The sequence below is a fragment of the Oncorhynchus mykiss genome, chromosome 23 (genome assembly GCF_057628025.1).
Source record: "Oncorhynchus mykiss isolate SJ-2025 chromosome 23, ASM5762802v1, whole genome shotgun sequence".
Lineage (NCBI taxonomy): Eukaryota > Metazoa > Chordata > Actinopteri > Salmoniformes > Salmonidae > Oncorhynchus > Oncorhynchus mykiss.
In genome coordinates this window covers 49115844-49138319 of record NC_143044.1, presented here as the reverse complement: position 1 = coordinate 49138319, position 22476 = coordinate 49115844, and the positions used below count along the sequence as shown (strand labels likewise).

General features: G+C 47.9%; 1 protein-coding gene across 10 annotated transcripts in view; it reads left to right on the top strand.

The window, feature by feature from the left end:
- The window catches only part of LOC110503044 (neurexin-1a), a 747078-nt gene that overhangs the window by 533724 nt on the left and 190878 nt on the right, over positions 1 to 22476 (top strand). The window lies entirely within an intron of this gene.

Sequence of the window (22476 nt, the reverse complement as noted above, 5' to 3'; positions counted from 1 at the left end):
GTGGGGTTGGAGTCTGCTGTTGGTCTTAGTTAGGATACTGTGGGGTTGGAGTCTGCTGTTGGTCTTAGTTAGGACACTGTGGGGTTGGAGTCTGCTGTTGGTCTTAGTTAGGACACTGTGGGGTTGGAGTCTGCTGTTGGTCTTAGTTATGATACTGTGGGGTTGGAGTCTGCTGTTGGTCTTAGTTAGGACACTGTGGGGTTGGAGTCTGGCAATGGTCTTAGTTAGGATACTGTGGGGTTGGAGTCTGCTGTTGGTCTTAGTTAGGATACTGTGGGCTGGAGTCTTGCAATGGTCTTAGTTAGGATACTGTGGGTTGGAGTCTGGCAATGGTCTTAGTTAGGATACTGTGGGGTTGGAGTCTGCTGTTGGTCTTAGTTAGGATACTGTGGTTTGGAGTCTGGCAATTGTCTTAGTTAGGATACTGTGGGGTTGGAGTCTGCTGTTGGTCTTAGTTAGGATACTGTGGGTTGTAGTCTGACAATGGTCTTAGTTAGGATACTGTGGGTTGGAGTCTGGCAACGGTCTTATTTAGGATACTGTGGGGTTGGAGTTTGCTGTTGGTCTTAGTTAGGATACTGTGGGTTGGAGTCTGGCAATTGTCTTAGGATACTGTGGGGTTGGAGTCTGCTGTTGGTCTTAGTTAGGATACTGTGGGGTTGGAGTCTGCTGTTGGTTTTAGTTAGGATACTGTGGGGTTGGAGTCTGCTGTTGGTCTTAGTTAGGACACTGTGGGGTTGGAGTCTGGCAATGGTCTTAGTTAGGACACTGTGGGGTTGGAGTCTGCTGTTGGTCTTAGTTAGGATACTGTGGGGTGGGAGTCTGCTGTTGGTGTTTGTTATGATACTGTGGAGTTGGAGTCTGCTGTTGGTCTTAGTTAGGACACTGTGGGGTTGGATTCTGGCAATGGTCTTAGTTAGGACACTGTGGGGTTGGAGTCTGCTGTTGGTCTTAGTTAGGATACTGTGGGTTGGAGTCTGGCAATGGTCTTAGTTAGGATACTGTGGGTTGGAGTCTGGCAATTGTCTTAAGATACTGTGGGGTTGGAGTCTGCTGTTGGTCTTAGTTAGGATACTGTGGGGTTGGAGTCTGCTGTTGGTTTTAGTTAGGATACTGTGGGGTTGGAGTCTGCTGTTGGTCTTAGTTAGGACACTGTGGGGTTGGAGTCTGGCAATGGTCTTAGTTAGGATACTGTGGGGTTGGAGTCTGCTGTTGGTCTTAGTTAGGATACTGTGGGGTTGTAGTCTGCTGTTGGTCTTAGTTATGATACTGTGGGTTGGAGTCTGCTGTTGGTCTTAGGACACTGTGGGGTTGGATTCTGGCAATGGTCTTAGTTAGGACACTGTGGGGTTGGAGTCTGCTGTTGGTCTTAGTTAGGATACTGTGGGTTGGAGTCTGGCAATGGTCTTAGTTAGGATACTGTGGGGTTGGAGTCTGCTGTTGGTCTTAGTTAGGATACTGTGGGTTAGATTCTGGCAATGGTCTTAGTTAGGATATTGTGGGGTTGGAGTCTGCTGTTGGTCTTAGTTAGGATACTGTGGGTTGGAGTCTGGCAATGGTCTTAGTTAGGATACTGATGGTTTGGAGTCTGCTGTTGGTCTTAGTTAGGATACTGTGGGGTTGGATCTGCTGTTGGTCTTAGTTAGGATACTGTGGGGTTGGAGTCTGCTGTTGGTCTTAGTTAGGAAACTGTGGAGTTGGAGTCTGCTGTTGGTCTTAGTTAGGACACTGTGGGGTTGGAGTCTGGCAATGGTCTTAGGACACTGTGGGGTTGTAGTCTGCTGTTGGTCTTAGTTATGATACTGTGGGGTTGGAGTCTGCTGTTGGTCTTTGTTTGGACACTGTGGGGTTGGAGTCTGGCAATGGTCTTAGTTAGGAAACTGTGGAGTTGGAGTCTGCTATTGGTCTCAGTTAGTATATTGTGGGGTTGGAGTCTGCTGTTGGTCTCAGTTAGTATACTGTGGGGTTGGATTCTGCTGTTGGTCTTAGTTATGACACTGTGGGGTTGGAGTCTGCTGTTGGTCTTAGTTAGGACACTGTGGGGTTGGAGTCTGGCAATGGTCTTAGTTAGGATACTGTGGGGTTGGAGTCTGCTGTTGGTCTTAGTTAGGATACTGTGGGTTGGAGTCTGGCAATGGTCTTAGTTAGGACACTGTGGGGTTGGAGTCTGCTGTTGGTCTTAGTTAGGATACTGTGGGTTGGAGTCTGGCAATGGTCTTAGTTAGGATACTGTGGGGTTGGAGTCTGCTGTTGGTCTTAGTTAGGATACTGTGGGTTAGATTCTGGCAATGGTCTTAGTTAGGATATTGTGGGGTTGGAGTCTGCTGTTGGTCTTAGTTAGGATACTGTGGGTTGGAGTCTGGCAATGGTCTTAGTTAGGATACTGATGGTTTGGAGTCTGCTGTTGGTCTTAGTTAGGATACTGTGGGGTTGGATCTGCTGTTGGTCTTAGTTAGGATACTGTGGGGTTGGAGTCTGCTGTTGGTCTTAGTTAGGAAACTGTGGAGTTGGAGTCTGCTGTTGGTCTTAGTTAGGACACTGTGGGGTTGGAGTCTGGCAATGGTCTTAGGACACTGTGGGGTTGTAGTCTGCTGTTGGTCTTAGTTATGATACTGTGGGGTTGGAGTCTGCTGTTGGTCTTTGTTTGGACACTGTGGGGTTGGAGTCTGGCAATTGTCTTAGTTAGGAAACTGTGGAGTTGGAGTCTGCTATTGGTCTCAGTTAGTATATTGTGGGGTTGGAGTCTGCTGTTGGTCTCAGTTAGTATACTGTGGGGTTGGATTCTGCTGTTGGTCTTAGTTATGACACTGTGGGGTTGGAGTCTGCTGTTGGTCTTAGTTAGGACACTGTGGGGTTGGAGTCTGGCAATGGTCTTAGTTAGGATACTGTGGGGTTGGAGTCTGCTGTTGGTCTTAGTTAGGATACTGTGGGTTGGAGTCTGGCAATGGTCTTAGTTAGGACACTGTGGGGTTGGAGTCTGCTGTTGGTCTTAGTTAGGATACTGTGGGGTTGGATTATGCTGTTGGTCTTAGTTATGATACTGTGGCGTTGGAGTCTGCTGTTGGTCTTAGTTAGGACACTGTGGGGTTGGAGTCTGGCAATGGTCTTAGTTAGGATACTGTGGGGTTGGAGTCTGCTGTTGGTCTTACTTAGGATACTGTGGGGTTGGAGTCTGCTGTTGGTCTTAGTTATGATACTGTGGGGTTGGAGTCGGCTGTTGGTCTTAGTTAGGACACTGTGGGGTTGGAGTCTGGCAATGGTCTTAGTTAGGACACTGTGGGGTTGGAGTCTGCTGTTGGTCTTAGTTAGGACACTGTGGGGTTGGAGTCTGCTGTTGGTCTTAGTTAGGACACTGTGGGCTGGAGTCTGGCAATGGTCTTAGTTAGGATACTGTGGATTGGAGTCTGGCAATGGTCTTAGTTAGGATGCTGTGGAGTTGGAGTGTGCTGTTGGTCTTAGTTAGGATACTGTGGGTTGGAGTCTGGCAATGGTCTTAGTTAGGATACTGTGGGGTTGGAGTCTGCTGTTGGTCTTAGTTAGGATACTGTGGGTTGGAGTCTGGCAATGGTCTTAGTTAGGATACTGTGGGTTGGAGTCTGGCAATTGTCTTAGGATACTGTGGGGTTAGAGTCTGCTGTTGGTCTTAGTTAGGATACTGTGGGGTTGGAGTCTGCTGTTGGTTTTAGTTAGGATACTGTGGGGTTGGAGTCTGCTGTTGGTCTTAGTTAGGACACTGTGGGGTTGGAGTCTGGCAATGGTCTTAGTTATGACACTGTGGGGTTGGAGTCTGCTGTTGGTCTTAGTTAGGATACTGTGGGGTGGGAGTCTGCTGTTGGTGTTTGTTATGATACTGTGGGTTGGAGTCTGCTGTTGGTCTTAGTTAGGATACTGTGGGGTTGTAGTCTGCTGTTGGTCTTAGTTATGATACTGTGGGTTGGAGTCTGCTGTTGGTCTTAGGACACTGTGGGGTTGGATTCTGGCAATGGTCTTAGTTAGGACACTGTAGGGTTGGAGTCTGCTGTTGGTCTTAGTTAGGATACTGTGGGTTGGAGTCTGGCAATGGTCTTAGTTAGGATACTGTGGGGTTGGAGTCTGCTGTTGGTCTTAGTTAGGATACTGTGGGTTGGAGTCTGCTGTTGGTCTTAGTTAGGATACTGTGGGGTTGGAGTCTGCTGTTGGTCTTAGTTAGGACACTGTGGGGTTGGAGTCTGCTGTTGGTCTTAGTTAGGACACTGTGGGGTTGGAGTCTGCTGTTGGTCTTAGTTATGATACTGTGGGGTTGGAGTCTGCTGTTGGTCTTAGTTAGGACACTGTGGGGTTGGAGTCTGGCAATGGTCTTAGTTAGGATACTGTGGGGTTGGAGTCTGCTGTTGGTCTTAGTTAGGATACTGTGGGCTGGAGTCTTGCAATGGTCTTAGTTAGGATACTGTGTGTTGGAGTCTGGCAATGGTCTTAGTTTGGATACTGTGGGGTTGGAGTCTGCTGTTGGTCTTAGTTAGGATACTGTGGTTTGGAGTCTGGCAATTGTCTTAGTTAGGATACTGTGGGGTTGGAGTCTGCTGTTGGTCTTAGTTAGGATACTGTGGGTTGTAGTCTGACAATGGTCTTAGTTAGGATACTGTGGGTTGGAGTCTGCTATTGGTCTCAGTTAGTATATTGTGGGGTTGGAGTCTGCTGTTGGTCTCAGTTAGTATACTGTGGGGTTGGATTCTGCTGTTGGTCTTAGTTAGGACACTGTGGGGTTGGAGTCTGGCAATGGTCTTAGTTAGGATACTGTGGGGTTGGAGTCTGCTGTTGGTCTTAGTTAGGATACTGTGGGTTGGAGTCTGGCAATGGTCTTAGTTAGGACACTGTGGGGTTGGAGTCTGCTGTTGGTCTTAGTTAGGATACTGTGGGGTTGGATTATGCTGTTGGTCTTAGTTATGATACTGTGGCGTTGGAGTCTGCTGTTGGTCTTAGTTAGGACACTGTGGGGTTGGAGTCTGGCAATGGTCTTAGTTAGGATACTGTGGGGTTGGAGTCTGCTGTTGGTCTTACTTAGGATACTGTGGGGTTGGAGTCTGCTGTTGGTCTTAGTTATGATACTGTGGGGTTGGAGTCGGCTGTTGGTCTTAGTTAGGACACTGTGGGGTTGGAGTCTGGCAATGGTCTTAGTTAGGACACTGTGGGGTTGGAGTCTGCTGTTGGTCTTAGTTAGGACACTGTGGGGTTGGAGTCTGCTGTTGGTCTTAGTTAGGACACTGTGGGCTGGAGTCTGGCAATGGTCTTAGTTAGGATACTGTGGATTGGAGTCTGGCAATGGTCTTAGTTAGGATGCTGTGGAGTTGGAGTGTGCTGTTGGTCTTAGTTAGGATACTGTGGGTTGGAGTCTGGCAATGGTCTTAGTTAGGATACTGTGGGGTTGGAGTCTGCTGTTGGTCTTAGTTAGGATACTGTGGGTTGGAGTCTGGCAATGGTCTTAGTTAGGATACTGTGGGTTGGAGTCTGGCAATTGTCTTAGGATACTGTGGGGTTAGAGTCTGCTGTTGGTCTTAGTTAGGATACTGTGGGGTTGGAGTCTGCTGTTGGTTTTAGTTAGGATACTGTGGGGTTGGAGTCTGCTGTTGGTCTTAGTTAGGACACTGTGGGGTTGGAGTCTGGCAATGGTCTTAGTTATGACACTGTGGGGTTGGAGTCTGCTGTTGGTCTTAGTTAGGATACTGTGGGGTGGGAGTCTGCTGTTGGTGTTTGTTATGATACTGTGGGTTGGAGTCTGCTGTTGGTCTTAGTTAGGATACTGTGGGGTTGTAGTCTGCTGTTGGTCTTAGTTATGATACTGTGGGTTGGAGTCTGCTGTTGGTCTTAGGACACTGTGGGGTTGGATTCTGGCAATGGTCTTAGTTAGGACACTGTAGGGTTGGAGTCTGCTGTTGGTCTTAGTTAGGATACTGTGGGTTGGAGTCTGGCAATGGTCTTAGTTAGGATACTGTGGGGTTGGAGTCTGCTGTTGGTCTTAGTTAGGATACTGTGGGTTGGAGTCTGCTGTTGGTCTTAGTTAGGATACTGTGGGGTTGGAGTCTGCTGTTGGTCTTAGTTAGGACACTGTGGGGTTGGAGTCTGCTGTTGGTCTTAGTTAGGACACTGTGGGGTTGGAGTCTGCTGTTGGTCTTAGTTATGATACTGTGGGGTTGGAGTCTGCTGTTGGTCTTAGTTAGGACACTGTGGGGTTGGAGTCTGGCAATGGTCTTAGTTAGGATACTGTGGGGTTGGAGTCTGCTGTTGGTCTTAGTTAGGATACTGTGGGCTGGAGTCTTGCAATGGTCTTAGTTAGGATACTGTGGGTTGGAGTCTGGCAATGGTCTTAGTTAGGATACTGTGGGGTTGGAGTCTGCTGTTGGTCTTAGTTAGGATACTGTGGTTTGGAGTCTGGCAATTGTCTTAGTTAGGATACTGTGGGGTTGGAGTCTGCTGTTGGTCTTAGTTAGGATACTGTGGGTTGTAGTCTGACAATGGTCTTAGTTAGGATACTGTGGGTTGGAGTCTGGCAACGGTCTTATTTAGGATACTGTGGGGTTGGAGTCTGCTGTTGGTCTTAGTTAGGATACTGTGGGTTGGAGTCTGGCAATTGTCTTAGGATACTTTGGGGTTGGAGTCTGCTGTTGGTCTTAGTTAGGATACTGTGGGGTTGGAGTCTGCTGTTGGTTTTAGTTAGGATACTGTGGGGTTGGAGTCTGCTGTTGGTCTTAGTTAGGACACTGTGGGGTTGGAGTCTGGCAATGGTCTTAGTTAGGACACTGTGGGGTTGGAGTCTGCTGTTGGTCTTAGTTAGGATACTGTGGGGTGGGAGTCTGCTGTTGGTGTTTGTTATGATACTGTGGAGTTGGAGTCTGCTGTTGGTCTTAGTTAGGACACTGTGGGGTTGGATTCTGGCAATGGTCTTAGTTAGGACACTGTGGGGTTGGAGTCTGCTGTTGGTCTTAGTTAGGATACTGTGGGTTGGAGTCTGGCAATGGTCTTAGTTAGGATACTGTGGGTTGGAGTCTGGCAATTGTCTTAAGATACTGTGGGGTTGGAGTCTGCTGTTGGTCTTAGTTAGGATACTGTGGGGTTGGAGTCTGCTGTTGGTTTTAGTTATGATACTGTGGGGTTGGAGTCTGCTGTTGGTCTTAGTTAGGACACTGTGGGGTTGGAGTCTGGCAATGGTCTTAGTTAGGATACTGTGGGGTTGGAGTCTGCTGTTGGTCTTAGTTAGGATACTGTGGGCTGGAGTCTTGCAATGGTCTTAGTTAGGATACTGTGGGTTGGAGTCTGGCAATGGTCTTAGTTAGGATACTGTGGGGTTGGAGTCTGCTGTTGGTCTTAGTTAGGATACTGTGGTTTGGAGTCTGGCAATTGTCTTAGTTAGGATACTGTGGGGTTGGAGTCTGCTGTTGGTCTTAGTTAGGATACTGTGGGTTGTAGTCTGACAATGGTCTTAGTTAGGATACTGTGGGTTGGAGTCTGGCAACGGTCTTATTTAGGATACTGTGGGGTTGGAGTCTGCTGTTGGTCTTAGTTAGGATACTGTGGGTTGGAGTCTGGCAATTGTCTTAGGATACTTTGGGGTTGGAGTCTGCTGTTGGTCTTAGTTAGGATACTGTGGGGTTGGAGTCTGCTGTTGGTTTTAGTTAGGATACTGTGGGGTTGGAGTCTGCTGTTGGTCTTAGTTAGGACACTGTGGGGTTGGAGTCTGGCAATGGTCTTAGTTAGGACACTGTGGGGTTGGAGTCTGCTGTTGGTCTTAGTTAGGATACTGTGGGGTGGGAGTCTGCTGTTGGTGTTTGTTATGATACTGTGGAGTTGGAGTCTGCTGTTGGTCTTAGTTAGGACACTGTGGGGTTGGATTCTGGCAATGGTCTTAGTTAGGACACTGTGGGGTTGGAGTCTGCTGTTGGTCTTAGTTAGGATACTGTGGGTTGGAGTCTGGCAATGGTCTTAGTTAGGATACTGTGGGTTGGAGTCTGGCAATTGTCTTAAGATACTGTGGGGTTGGAGTCTGCTGTTGGTCTTAGTTAGGATACTGTGGGGTTGGAGTCTGCTGTTGGTTTTAGTTAGGATACTGTGGGGTTGGAGTCTGCTGTTGGTCTTAGTTAGGACACTGTGGGGTTGGAGTCTGGCAATGGTCTTAGTTAGGATACTGTGGGGTTGGAGTCTGCTGTTGGTCTTAGTTAGGATACTGTGGGGTTGTAGTCTGCTGTTGGTCTTAGTTATGATACTGTGGGTTGGAGTCTGCTGTTGGTCTTAGGACACTGTGGGGTTGGATTCTGGCAATGGTCTTAGTTAGGACACTGTGGGGTTGGAGTCTGCTGTTGGTCTTAGTTAGGATACTGTGGGTTGGAGTCTGGCAATGGTCTTAGTTAGGATACTGTGGGGTTGGAGTCTGCTGTTGGTCTTAGTTAGGATACTGTGGGTTAGATTCTGGCAATGGTCTTAGTTAGGATATTGTGGGGTTGGAGTCTGCTGTTGGTCTTAGTTAGGATACTGTGGGTTGGAGTCTGGCAATGGTCTTAGTGAGGATACTGATGGTTTGGAGTCTGCTGTTGGTCTTAGTTAGGATACTGTGGGGTTGGATCTGCTGTTGGTCTTAGTTAGGATACTGTGGGGTTGGAGTCTGCTGTTGGTCTTAGTTAGGAAACTGTGGAGTTGGAGTCTGCTGTTGGTCTTAGTTAGGACACTGTGGGGTTGGAGTCTGGCAATGGTCTTAGGACACTGTGGGGTTGTAGTCTGCTGTTGGTCTTAGTTATGATACTGTGGGGTTGGAGTCTGCTGTTGGTCTTTGTTTGGACACTGTGGGGTTGGAGTCTGCCAATGGTCTTAGTTAGGAAACTGTGGAGTTGGAGTCTGCTATTGGTCTCAGTTAGTATATTGTGGGGTTGGAGTCTGCTGTTGGTCTCAGTTAGTATACTGTGGGGTTGGATTCTGCTGTTGGTCTTAGTTATGACACTGTGGGGTTGGAGTCTGCTGTTGGTCTTAGTTAGGACACTGTGGGGTTGGAGTCTGGCAATGGTCTTAGTTAGGATACTGTGGGGTTGGAGTCTGCTGTTGGTCTTAGTTAGGATACTGTGGGTTGGAGTCTGGCAATGGTCTTAGTTAGGACACTGTGGGGTTGGAGTCTGCTGTTGGTCTTAGTTAGGATACTGTGGGGTTGGATTCTGCTGTTGGTCTTAGTTATGATACTGTGGCGTTGGAGTCTGCTGTTGGTCTTAGTTAGGACACTGTGGGGTTGGAGTCTGGCAATGGTCTTAGTTAGGATACTGTGGGCTGGAGTCTGGCAATGGTCTTAGTTAGGATACTGTGGATTGGAGTCTGGCAATGGTCTTAGTTAGGATGCTGTGGAGTTGGAGTGTGCTGTTGGTCTTAGTTAGGATACTGTGGGTTGGAGTCTGGCAATGGTCTTAGTTAGGATACTGTGGGGTTGGAGTCTGCTGTTGGTCTTAGTTAGGATACTGTGGGTTGGAGTCTGGCAATTGTCTTAGTTAGGATACTGTGGGGTTGGAGTCTGCTGTTGGTCTTAGTTAGGATACTGTGGGGTTGGAGTCTGCTGTTGGTCTTAGTTAGGACACTGTGGGGTTGGAGTCTGGCAATGGTCTTAGTTAGGACACTGTGGGGTTGGAGTCTGCTGTTGGTCTTAGTTAGGATACTGTGGGGTGGGAGTCTGCTGTTGGTGTTTGTTATGATACTGTGGAGTTGGAGTCTGCTGTTGGTCTTAGTTAGGACACTGTGGGGTTGGAGTCTGGCAATGGTCTTAGTTAGGATACTGTGGGGTTGGAGTCTGCTGTTGGTCTTAGTTAGGTTACTGTGGGGTTGGATCTGCTGTTGGTATTAGTTAGGATACTGTGGAGTTGGAGTCTGCTGTTGGTCTTAGTTCGGACAATGTGGGGTTGGAGTCTGGCAATGGTCTTAGGACACTGTGGGGTTGGAGTATGCTGTTGGTCTTAGTTAGCATACTGTGGGGTTGGAGTCTGCTGTTGGTCTTAGTTATGATACTGTGGGGTTGGAGTCTGCTGTTGGTCTTTGTTTGGACACTGTGTGGTTGGAGTCTGGCAATGGTCTTAGTTAGGATACTGTGGGGTTGGAGTCTGCTATTGGTCTCAGTTAGTATACTGTGGGGTTGGAGTCTGCTGTTGGTCTTAGTTAGGACACTGTGGGTTTGGAGTCTGCTGTTGGTCTTAGTTAGGACACTGTGGAGTTGGAGTCTGCTGTTGGTCTTAGTTAGGATACTGTGGGGTTGGATTCTGCTGTTGGTCTTAGTTTTGATACTGTGGCGTTGGAGTCTGCTGTTGGTCTTAGTTAGGACACTGTGGGGTTGGAGTCTGGCAATGGTCTTAGTTAGGATACTGTGGGCTGGAGTCTGGCAATGGTCTTAGTTAGGATACTGTGGATTGGAGTCTGGCAATGGTCTTAGTTAGGATGCTGTGGAGTTGGAGTGTGCTGTTGGTCTTAGTTAGGATACTGTGGGTTGGAGTCTGGCAATGGTCTTAGTTAGGATACTGTGGGGTTGGAGTCTGCTGTTGGTCTTAGTTAGGATACTGTGGGTTGGAGTCTGACAATGGTCTTAGTTAGGATACTGTGGGTTGGAGTCTGGCAATGGTCTTAGTTAGGATACTGTGGGGTTGGAGTCTGCTGTTGGTCTTAGTTAGGATACTGTGGGTTGGAGTCTGGCAATTGTCTTAGTTAGGATACTGTGGGGTTGGAGTCTGCTGTTGGTCTTAGTTAGGATACTGTGGGGTTGGAGTCTGCTGTTGGTCTTAGTTAGGACACTGTGGGGTTGGAGTCTGGCAATGGTCTTAGTTAGGACACTGTGGGGTTGGAGTCTGCTGTTGGTCTTAGTTAGGATACTGTGGGGTGGGAGTCTGCTGTTGGTGTTTGTTATGATACTGTGGAGTTGGAGTCTGCTGTTGGTCTTAGTTAGGACACTGTGGGGTTGGAGTCTGGCAATGGTCTTAGTTAGGATACTGTGGGGTTGGAGTCTGCTGTTGGTCTTAGTTAGGTTACTGTGGGGTTGGATCTGCTGTTGGTATTAGTTAGGATACTGTGGAGTTGGAGTCTGCTGTTGGTCTTAGTTCGGACAATGTGGGGTTGGAGTCTGGCAATGGTCTTAGGACACTGTGGGGTTGGAGTATGCTGTTGGTCTTAGTTATGATACTGTGGGGTTGGAGTCTGCTGTTGGTCTTTGTTTGGACACTGTGTGGTTGGAGTCTGGCAATGGTCTTAGTTAGGATACTGTGGGGTTGGAGTCTGCTATTGGTCTCAGTTAGTATACTGTGGGGTTGGAGTCTGCTGTTGGTCTTAGTTAGGACACTGTGGGTTTGGAGTCTGCTGTTGGTCTTAGTTAGGACACTGTGGAGTTGGAGTCTGCTGTTGGTCTTAGTTAAGACACTGTGGGGTTGGAGTCTGCTGTTGGTCTTAGTTAGGACACTGTGGGGTTGGAGTCTGGCAATGGTCTTAGTTAGGACACTGTGGGGTTGGAGTCTGCTGTTGGTCTTAGTTAGGATACTGTGGGGTTGGAGTCTGCTGTTGGTGTTTGTTATGATACTGTGGAGTTGGAGTCTGCTGTTGGTCTTAGTTAGGACACTGTGGGGTTGGAGTCTGGCAATGGTCTTAGTTAGGATACTGTGGGGTTGGAGTCTGCTGTTGGTCTTAGTTAGGTTACTGTGGGGTTGGATCTGCTGTTGGTATTAGTTAGGATACTGTGGAGTTGGAGTCTGCTGTTGGTCTTAGTTCGGACAATGTGGGGTTGGAGTCTGGCAATGGTCTTAGGACACTGTGGGGTTGGAGTATGCTGTTGGTCTTAGTTAGCATACTGTGGGGTTGGAGTCTGCTGTTGGTCTTAGTTATGATACTGTGGGGTTGGAGTCTGCTGTTGGTCTTTGTTTGGACACTGTGTGGTTGGAGTCTGGCAATGGTCTTAGTTAGGATACTGTGGGGTTGGAGTCTGCTATTGGTCTCAGTTAGTATACTGTGGGGTTGGAGTCTGCTGTTGGTCTTAGTTAGGACACTGTGGGTTTGGAGTCTGCTGTTGGTCTTAGTTAGGACACTGTGGAGTTGGAGTCTGCTGTTGGTCTTAGTTAGGATACTGTGGGGTTGGATTCTGCTGTTGGTCTTAGTTTTGATACTGTGGCGTTGGAGTCTGCTGTTGGTCTTAGTTAGGACACTGTGGGGTTGGAGTCTGGCAATGGTCTTAGTTAGGATACTGTGGGCTGGAGTCTGGCAATGGTCTTAGTTAGGATACTGTGGATTGGAGTCTGGCAATGGTCTTAGTTAGGATGCTGTGGAGTTGGAGTGTGCTGTTGGTCTTAGTTAGGATACTGTGGGTTGGAGTCTGGCAATGGTCTTAGTTAGGATACTGTGGGGTTGGAGTCTGCTGTTGGTCTTAGTTAGGATACTGTGGGTTGGAGTCTGACAATGGTCTTAGTTAGGATACTGTGGGTTGGAGTCTGGCAATGGTCTTAGTTAGGATACTGTGGGGTTGGAGTCTGCTGTTGGTCTTAGTTAGGATACTGTGGGTTGGAGTCTGGCAATTGTCTTAGTTAGGATACTGTGGGGTTGGAGTCTGCTGTTGGTCTTAGTTAGGATACTGTGGGGTTGGAGTCTGCTGTTGGTCTTAGTTAGGACACTGTGGGGTTGGAGTCTGGCAATGGTCTTAGTTAGGACACTGTGGGGTTGGAGTCTGCTGTTGGTCTTAGTTAGGATACTCTGGGGTGGGAGTCTGCTGTTGATGTTTGTTATGATACTGTGGAGTTGGAGTCTGCTGTTGGTCTTAGTTAGGACACTGTGGGGTTGGAGTCTGGCAATGGTCTTAGTTAGGATACTGTGGGGTTGGAGTCTGCTGTTGGTCTTAGTTAGGTTACTGTGGGGTTGGATCTGCTGTTGGTATTAGTTAGGATACTGTGGAGTTGGAGTCTGCTGTTGGTCTTAGTTCGGACAATGTGGGGTTGGAGTCTGGCAATGGTCTTAGGACACTGTGGGGTTGGAGTATGCTGTTGGTCTTAGTTAGCATACTGTGGGGTTGGAGTCTGCTGTTGGTCTTAGTTATGATACTGTGGGGTTGGAGTCTGCTGTTGGTCTTTGTTTGGACACTGTGTGGTTGGAGTCTGGCAATGGTCTTAGTTAGGATACTGTGAGGTTGGAGTCTGCTATTGGTCTCAGTTAGTATACTGTGTGGTTGGAGTCTGCTGTTGGTCTTAGTTAGGACACTGTGGGTTTGGAGTCTGCTGTTGGTCTTAGTTAGGACACTGTGGAGTTGGAGTCTGCTGTTGGTCTTAGTTAAGACACTGTGGGGTTGGAGTCTGCTGTTGGTCTTAGTTAAGACACTGTGGGGTTGGAGTCTGCTGTTGGTCTTAGTTAAGACACTGTGGGGTTGGAGTCTGCTGTTGGTCTTAGTTTTGAAACTTTTCTGACAGTGCCATATGTCATCCTGTAACGTCCAACCTCCTCTACGTATCTTTTATATCTATGGAAATCCTCTATCAACCTGCCCTCAACAGTCAACATTCCTCTATCAACCTGCCTTCAACAGTCAACAGTAGACAATCCTCTATCAATCTGTCCTGACCAGTCAAATGTAGACAATCCTCTTTCAACCTGCCCTGACCAGTCAAATGTAGACAAGCCTCTATCAACCTGCCTTAAACAGAAACCATGAGAGAGTGTAGAAGTGAGCGAGGATGAGGAAATTAAAAAAGAGAAACTCTCTTCGCAGTTTGCAGATATGTCGGCATTCTAGGACACTACCTCGTTCACTACCTGTAAGGGTGCCATTCTCTAAACAGTGTAGTATAGGACACTACCTCGTTCACTACCTGTAAGGGTGCCATTCTCTAAACAGTGTGGGTTGTTATAGGATGTCACACATCCTTCACTCCTGTAGTCAATTACTGGTTGAGGCTGCTCTCATTATGCGTATGCTCCAACCAATCATCCCTCATTAGACCAACCAATCATCCCTCATTAGACCAACCAATCATCCCTCATTACACCAATAAATCATCCCTCGTTAGACGGAATGTAATCGATTTCCTCATACTTAAACAATTATACAGTGTCAATACACGGTCTTGGCTTACCATTCAGACGGACCATAGAGTGAATTAACAGTCGGTTGTGTCACAAGGTTCAGAAGAAACTCCATGGACGGCAGCATAAGACACAGCACAAAGATAGTAACTGAAGCATGGTGCAAATCATCTCAATGACATATTGATCATTGTTCATTGCCTTTGCTCTGAACAAAGGCGATTGACACAACCAAAGTCTCCATGCAAGAAATGAAATCAAGAGAGCCATATACAGAGATGATGCCAGAAAAGCATGGTCATCTCCTCAGAGATGACGTTTTCACATCTGTCACTCTGAGCCCACGCCACGTCCTCATCTCGTCTTCACCATGTCATCTTTCACCAGAAAGTTGTACCAACATCGCTTTAGTTAGGTAATTAACGACTATACGACCCGCTGATGTTTGTGTATCTGTGTGTGTGTGTGTGTGTGTGTGCTGGTGACAGTATGAACATGACATAATCATTGAGCTGATGACATTGAGTACAAGACAGAATCATTGAGCTGATGACATTGAGTACAAGACAGAATCATTGAGCTGATGACATTGAGTACCAGACAGAATCATTGAGCTGATGACATTGAGTACCAGACAGAATCATTGAGCTGATGACATTGAGTACCAGACAGAATCATTGAGCTGATGACATTGAGTACCAGACAGAATCATTGAGCTGATGACATTGAGTACAAGACAGAATCATTGAGCTGATGACATTGAGTACAAGACAGAATCATTGAGCTGATGACATTGAGTACAAGACAGAATCATTGAGCTGATGACATTGAGTACAAGACAGAATCATTACCTTGATGATAGTGAGAACATTACCAATTCATTAAGTTCCAGTGACAATCTGGGATGCTCGTATCAAGTCTGAGATTGAAGTTATGTTGTTTCCATTTGTCTCAAGGGAAAATCTCTTTTACAACTATTGGTAAAAATGACAGGTTTCTTTTTATTGGAGAGAGAGAGCGCAAGAGAGAATGCTACTGTCTGTACCACCTAATAATGATTTCCTAGGTAGGTTCAAGTCTGCTTCAGTTGTCTCTAATGACTGGTGGACTTTCCTGTCTACTCAACGACCATAGCGACACACAGCACTACTCCCTACTGTCTGTTAGAGAGGAGAGAGACGCCCATCATAACTGTCTGCTAGAGAGGAGAGAGACACCCGTCATTACTGTCTGTTAGAGAGGAGAGAGACACCCATCATTACTGTCTGTTAGAGAGGAGAGAGACACCCATCATTACTGTCTGTTAGAGAGGAGAGACACCCATCATTGCTATGGTTTAAGGAGGAGAGACCCATCATAACTGTCTGTTAGAGAGGAGAGAGACACCCATCATTACTGTCTGTTAGAGAGGAGAGAGACATCCATCATTACTGTCTGTTAGAGAGGAGATACATCCATCATTACTGTCTGTTAGAGAGGAGATACATCCATCATTACTGTCTGTTAGAGAGGAGAGACATCCATCATTACTGTCTGTTAGAGAGGAGAGAGACACCCATCATTACTGTCTGTTAGAGAGGAGAGAGACACCATTCATAACTGTTTGTTAGAGAGGAGAGAGACACCATTCATTACTGTCTGTTAGAGAGGAGAGAGACACCCGTCATAACTGTTTGTTAGAGAGGAGAGAGACTCCAATCATTACTGTCTGTTAGAGAGGAGAGAGACACCCATCATTACTGTCTGTTAGAGAGGAGAGAGACACCAATCATTACTGTCTGTTAGAGAGGAGAGAGACACCCATCATTACTGTATGTTAGAGAGGAGAGAGACACCCATCATTATTGTCTGTTAGAGAGGAGAGACACCCATCATAACTGTTTGTTAGAGAGGAGAGAGACACCATTCATTACTGTCTGTTAGAGAGGAGAGAGACACCCGTCATAACTGTTTGTTAGAGAGGAGAGAGACTCCAATCATTACTGTCTGTTAGAGAGGAGAGAGACACCCATCATTACTGTCTGTTAGAGAGGAGAGAGACACCAATCATTACTGTCTGTTAGAGAGGAGAGAGACACCCATCATTACTGTATGTTAGAGAGGAGAGAGACACCCATCATTATTGTCTGTTAGAGAGGAGAGACACCCATCATTACTGTCTGTTAGAGAGGAGAGAGACATCCATCATTACTGTCTGTTAGAGAGGAGAGAGACGCCCATCATAACTGTCTGTTAGAGATGAGAGAGACACCCATCATTACTGTCTGTTAGAGAGTAGAGAGACACCATGAAAGGTTCCCTGTGTGAAACCATGAAAGGTTCCCCTTGTGAAACCATAACCAGTTCCCTGTGTGAAACCATAACCAGTTCCCTGTGTGAAGCCGTGACCAGTTCCCTTTGTGAAGCCATGACCAGTTCCCTGTGTGAAACCATAACCAGTTCCCTGTGTGAAGCCGTGACCATTTCCCTTTGTGAAGCCGTGAACAGTTCCCTTTGTGAAGCCGTGACCAGTTCCCTTTGTGAAGCCATGACCAGTTCCCTGTGTGAAACCATAACCAGTTCCCTGTGTGAAGCCATGACCAGTTCCCTGTGTGAAACCATAACCAGTTCCCTGTGTGAAGCCATGACCAGTTCCCTCTGTGAAGCCTTGACCAGTTCCCTTTGTGAAGCCGTGACCAGTTCCCTGTGTGAAGCCGTGACCAGTTCCCTGTGTGAAGCCGTGACCAGTTCCCTGTGTGAAACCATGAAAGGTTCCCTGTGTGAAACCATAACCAATTCCCTGTGTGAAACCATGAAAGGTTCCCTGTGTGAAACCATGAAAGGTTCCCCTTGTGAAACCATAACCAGTTCCCTGTGTGAAACCATAACCAGTTCCCTGTGTGAAGCCGTGACCAGTTCCCTTTGTGAAGCCATGACCAGTTCCCTGTGTGAAACCATAACCAGTTCCCTGTGTGAAGCCGTGACCAGTTCCCAGTTCCTTGTGTGAAACCATAACCAGTTCCCTGTGTGAAGCCGTGACCAATTCCCTTTGTGAAGCCGTGAACAGTTCCCTTTGTGAAGCCGTGACCAGTTCCCTTTGTGAAGCCATGACCAGTTCCCTGTGTGAAGCCGTGACCAGTTCCCTGTGTGAAGCCGTGACCAGTTCCCTGTGTGAAGCCGTGAACAGTTCCCTGTGTGAAGCCATGACCAGTTCCCTGTGTGAAACCATAACCAGTTCCCTTTGTGAAGCCATGACCAGTTCCCTGTGTGAAGCCGTGACCAGTTCCCTTTGTGAAGCCGTGAACAGTTCCCTTTGTGAAGCCATGACCAGTTCCCTGTGTGAAGCCGTGACCAGTTCCCTGTGTGAAACCATAACCAGTTCCCTGTGTGAAGCCTTGACCAGTTCCCTTTGTGAAGCCGTGACCAGTTCCCTGTGTGAAGCCGTGACCAGTTCCCTGTGTGAAGCCGTGACCAGTTCCCTGTGTGAAACCATGAAAGGTTCCCTCTGTGAAACCATAACCAATTCCCTGTGTGAAACCATGAAAGGTTCCCCTTGTGAAACCATAACCAGTTCCCTGTGTGAAACCATAACCAGTTCCCTGTGTGAAGCCGTGACCAGTTCCCTGTGTGAAGCCTTGACCAGTTCCCTGTGTGAACCGTGACCAGTTCCCTGTGTGAAACCATAACCAATTCTTTGTGTGAAACCATGAAAGGTTCCCTGTGTGAAACCATGAAAGGTTCCCCTTGTGAAACCATAACCAATTCCCTGTGTGAAACCATAACCAGTTCCCTGTGTGAAACCATAACCAGATCCCTTTGTGAAGCCGTGACCAGTTCCCTGTGTGAAACCATAACCAATTCCCTGTGTGAAACCATGACCAGTTCCCTTTGTGAAACCGTGGAAGGTTCCCTGTGCGAAACCATGACCAGTTCCCTGTGTGAAGCCACCCACACAATTTTCTCACTGAAATCGTTCTTCTGAGAACAGGTGCTGTAGGAGGTGTTAATCACTGTCGTCTCTTCTCGTCAACAACACAGGGTGCTTCCCTGTTCCTTATTCCCTGTTCAGTCTAAAGTAGTTTGCTAAATATGAAATCGGACGCTGTTTGAAAGTCAGCCCAAGTGTTGAGAAGAAGAAAGATACATAATTTAATTGGTGCAAGAAGATTGAATTGAGATTCCTTGTGGCCATGTGCCAGTGAGTCCTTGTGCCAGTGAGTCGTTGTGGACATGTGCCAGTGAGTTCTTGTGCCAGTGAGTCATTGTGGCCATGTGCCAGTGAGTCCTTGTGCCAGTGAGTCGTTGTGGACATGTGCCAGTGAGTTCTTGTGCCAGTGAGTCATTGTGGCCATGTGCCAGTGAGTCCTTGTGCCAGTGAGTCGTTGTGGACATGTGCCAGTGAGTTCTTGTGCCAGTGAGTCATTGTGGCCATGTGCCAGTGAGTCGTTGTGGCCATGTGCCAGTGAGTCGTTGTGGCCATGTGCCAGTGAGTCGTTATGGACATGTGCCAGTGAGTCCTTGTGGCCATGTGCCAGTGAGTCGTTGTGGCCATGTGCCAGTAAGTCGTTGTGGCAATGTGCCAGTGAGTCGTTGTGGCAATGTGCCAGTGAGTCGTTATGGACATGTGCCAGTGAGTCGTTGTGGCCATGTACCAGTGAGTCCTTGTGGCCATGTACCAGTGAGTCCTTGTGGCCATGTGCCAGTGAGTCCTTGTGGCCATGTACCAGTGAGACGTTGTGGACATGTGCCAGTGAGTCGTTGTGGCCATGTACCAGTGAGTCCTTGTGGACATGTGCCAGTGAGACGTTGTGGACATGTGCCAGTGAGTCGTTGTGGCCAGGTGCCAGTGAGTCATTGTGGACATGTACCAGTGAGTCGTTGTGGCCATGTACAAGTGAGTCGTTGTGGCCATGTACCAGTGAGTCGTTGTGGCCATGTGCCAGTGAGTCGTTGTGGCCATGTGCCAGTGAGTCGTTGTGGCCATGTGCCAGTGAGTCGTTGTGGACATGTGCCAGTGAGTCATTGTGGCCATGTGCCAGTGAGTCCTTGTGGCCATGTACCAGTGAGTCCTTGTGGCCATGTGCTAGGGAGAAATGAGGACATTTTAGTGTAGTATTCTTTAGGTACTTGTCACCGCTAATTCTCAAGTGTTTTTGATCTTACTAAGCCAAACCCTTGAAAGTTATCATACAGTTATCTGTTACACTTCTTTACATCATATGTGCTCCCTCTCGTGGCAGGGAGGGAGGGAATGAGCGGCACACAGAAAAAGAGAGTTAGAAAGAGATATAGAGTGGCAGTGAGAATGGATGCACAGAGAAAGAGAAAAATCAGGGGCAGTGATAGAGAGATGAGTGAGAGAGATGCTAAGGGAACGAGAGAGGGAGGCATAAAGAGAGGCAGAGAGAGGGGCTTGGTACTAATACATGGAGCTAATAGGGAATAATGTTTGGGAGCTCGTAATAAAAGGACAAATATACAATGAAAAGTCTGAACAGTTGTTGCATTCCTCAAAACCTCCTTGATTGATGGTGTCAATTTTAAAGCTTGGGAGCCTCCCAGTTCTTATGAAAAGTCTTAGAGACAATAAATGAGCACTCTTATTATTCTCTCCGCCTCTCTGTACCCCCATCCTTCTCCTGTAAGTGCTAAGAGAAACCTTGTCTGCTCAGGTTCGATCAGCGCTACTGTAGATGCTTATGCAGGTATAAATGGACAACAAAACATGGTATTAGAGCCTCAAACGATGTCCTCTTGAAGCCATAGTGCCATAAATCCTGCTGGAACAGTGCCTAAGTGACCTGGAGAGTGGTAAGGAGAGCAGAGAGAGGGATAAAATGTCAGGATTTGGAGAATCTTTCCACAACAACCATAACAGTGGTGAGACCATCAGATGGGGCCATGTGCCCAGTAACAAAATCTATGGACAGATGGGACCAAGTTCGCTGAGTCACGGGAAGGGGAATGAGTTTCCCTGCTGGAGCGTGCCAGGGAGATTTGGTTTGGGCACATACGGAACATGAGTTACAATAGCGGGCAACATCCTGGGCCAAGGTGGTTCACCAGTACTTTGCGGAGATAGATTGAATGGTGTGGGTGAGACCTGGATGTCCAGCGGTCAGGGAAGTGTGCGCCCAGGTCAACAGCCCATCCCTTACCTCTGTTGGGACGTAGGTGTGCTCCGGAGGGTAGGTAGCAGGTGTGGGTTACCTCTCCACAGCCTTACGGATGTCCACGTCTACGTCCCAAAGCACGGGGTCAACGATTCGTAAGGGAGGAATGATGGATGCACTCAAGACTGAAACTTCTCGCGAATCGCGGAGACTGGACAGGGCATCGGCTTTGATGTTCTTTGAACTTGGGGTGAAGTTGAATCTAGAGAAGAACAGGGCCCAGCTTGCTTGGCGTGAGTTCAGCCGTCTTGCTAGCCATATGTACTCCAGGTTCCAAAAGTCAGTGAGTATAAGAAATGGGTCCTTGGTGCCATCCAGCCAGTGTCACCACTCCTCTAATGCCAACTTCACTGCCAGGAGCTCCTGGTTGTTGACGTGATAGTTAATCTCTGCAGGAGACAGTTTCTTAGAGTTGTATGAACATGGACACAATTTCTGTGGTTTACCTTGGCGTTGGGACAGGACGGCCCTTACGCCCACTTCTGAGGCGTCCACCTCCACCACAAAGGACAGCATAGGATCTGGGTGTTTCAGTAACGGAGCGGAGGTGAAATGCCCCTTCAGAAGGTGGAAGGCCTCATCGGCTGCAGGACTCCACACCAATTTACGGGGACCGGCCTTGAGAGAGGTGAGAGGAGAGGCGATGTAGCTGAAATTTTTATTGAAGCAGCGGTAGAAGTTGGCAAACCCCAAAAACCGTAGTCTCTTTACGGTGGTTGGGACTGGCCATGACCTGATTGCCCCAACCTTCCTCTCATCCGGAGCACCGGCTTATTCCATCCGCTGGAGGCTGCTACGGTCCAGAAGGTGAGGGTGTACTCTGCAGTGGTCTGGGCACCCTGCCGGAGTTGGAATAGTCGCTCACTTCCATCTCTGCCCTCTGGTGGATGGTCAAAGATCGCCCTGAACAGAGCCATGAACCTCTCGTAGGAACCCATCTCTTCCTCGCCTCCCTCCCAGACTGTTGGTGCCCACTCTAACACCCACCCGGTCAGCAGGGAAATGGCCGTGGCAACCTTTGAACTCTCGGTGGAGGGGGCTCCTGTCCGATGGGCAAAAAAGAGGGAGCACTGGAGTAGGAAGCAACGACATTTGGATGGAGTCCCGTGATACTTGTCTGGGAGGGACAGTTGGGCATGGCTAACCTGGGCACTCTGCTGGGTAGGCTGGGGGTCTGGCTCGCTGGTACGACTCATGGTAGGAGACCCTCCGCTAGTTGGAGGTGATTCCTCTCGGGTGGTGTCAAGGTGGTGGAGGATGCGGAGGACCTCATTCATAGCCGTACCCAGTTGTGCCAGCTGATCGTGATGTGGCAGAGTAGTTGTCCCTGTTCGCCGACTGTCTGGGAGAATGCTTTATCTTCTGCTACTTCCCATATGGAGATCTGGTATTCTGTAACGTGGCACTTCAGCCACCGATGGTCGGGAAGCAGGTGCAAAGGGTATGTTTAATGATAAGGGTAGAATAAACAAAAACAGGAGAAGCGTAATTAACATGACAAAAACCAATGCTGCCTGAACACTGAGGCTACTGAGGGCTAAATAAAGGGAGAGTAATTAAGGTGAGGATGAGGGTCAGGTGTGCGTAACGATGGGTAACATGTGTGCATAATGGTGGGGAGCAGGTGTGCGTAATGAAGATTGCCAGGGCCCGTGGTTAGTAGACCGGCGACGTTGAGCGAAGGAGCGGAAGTAGCCGTTACAACCACTGGATAACTGCCAAATGTTTGCATACTCATTCAGCTGCAGTGTACTGTATGTACGATTTTGTTGCTATTATGTTGCATTTTTGGGGGGGGGGGAATTGCAATACATCCGCTTATGTTGATAAATTAATTGATAAATGAACAAATGAAAGATAGCACTTATTAATATTTAAGAAAGAGTTGCAAATTACACAGTGAATAAAATATGGAATGTCTGTAGATCTGGAGTCAATTGGCTTGGAGGGGTTGTGTGGTGTGTGTGTGTGTGTGTGTGTGTGTGTGTGTGTGTGTTTGCGTGTGTAGACTACTGAGTTGCCTTTATTCAACCCTTATCACCCTGCCACTCTGACCATGGTAGAGTGACAGACACACACATATGCACACACACACACACACACACACACACACACACACACACACACACACACACACACACACACACACACACGTCAGGTTTTAAACCTCCACTTAGAGGCGGAGGCCACTCAGGACCATAGCCCTCCTAGTCCACCAGGTACTGCAGGGTCACTCAGACACTACGAGCCTCCAACAGACGCCGAACCGTGTAGGCTGGGCGTGCATCCA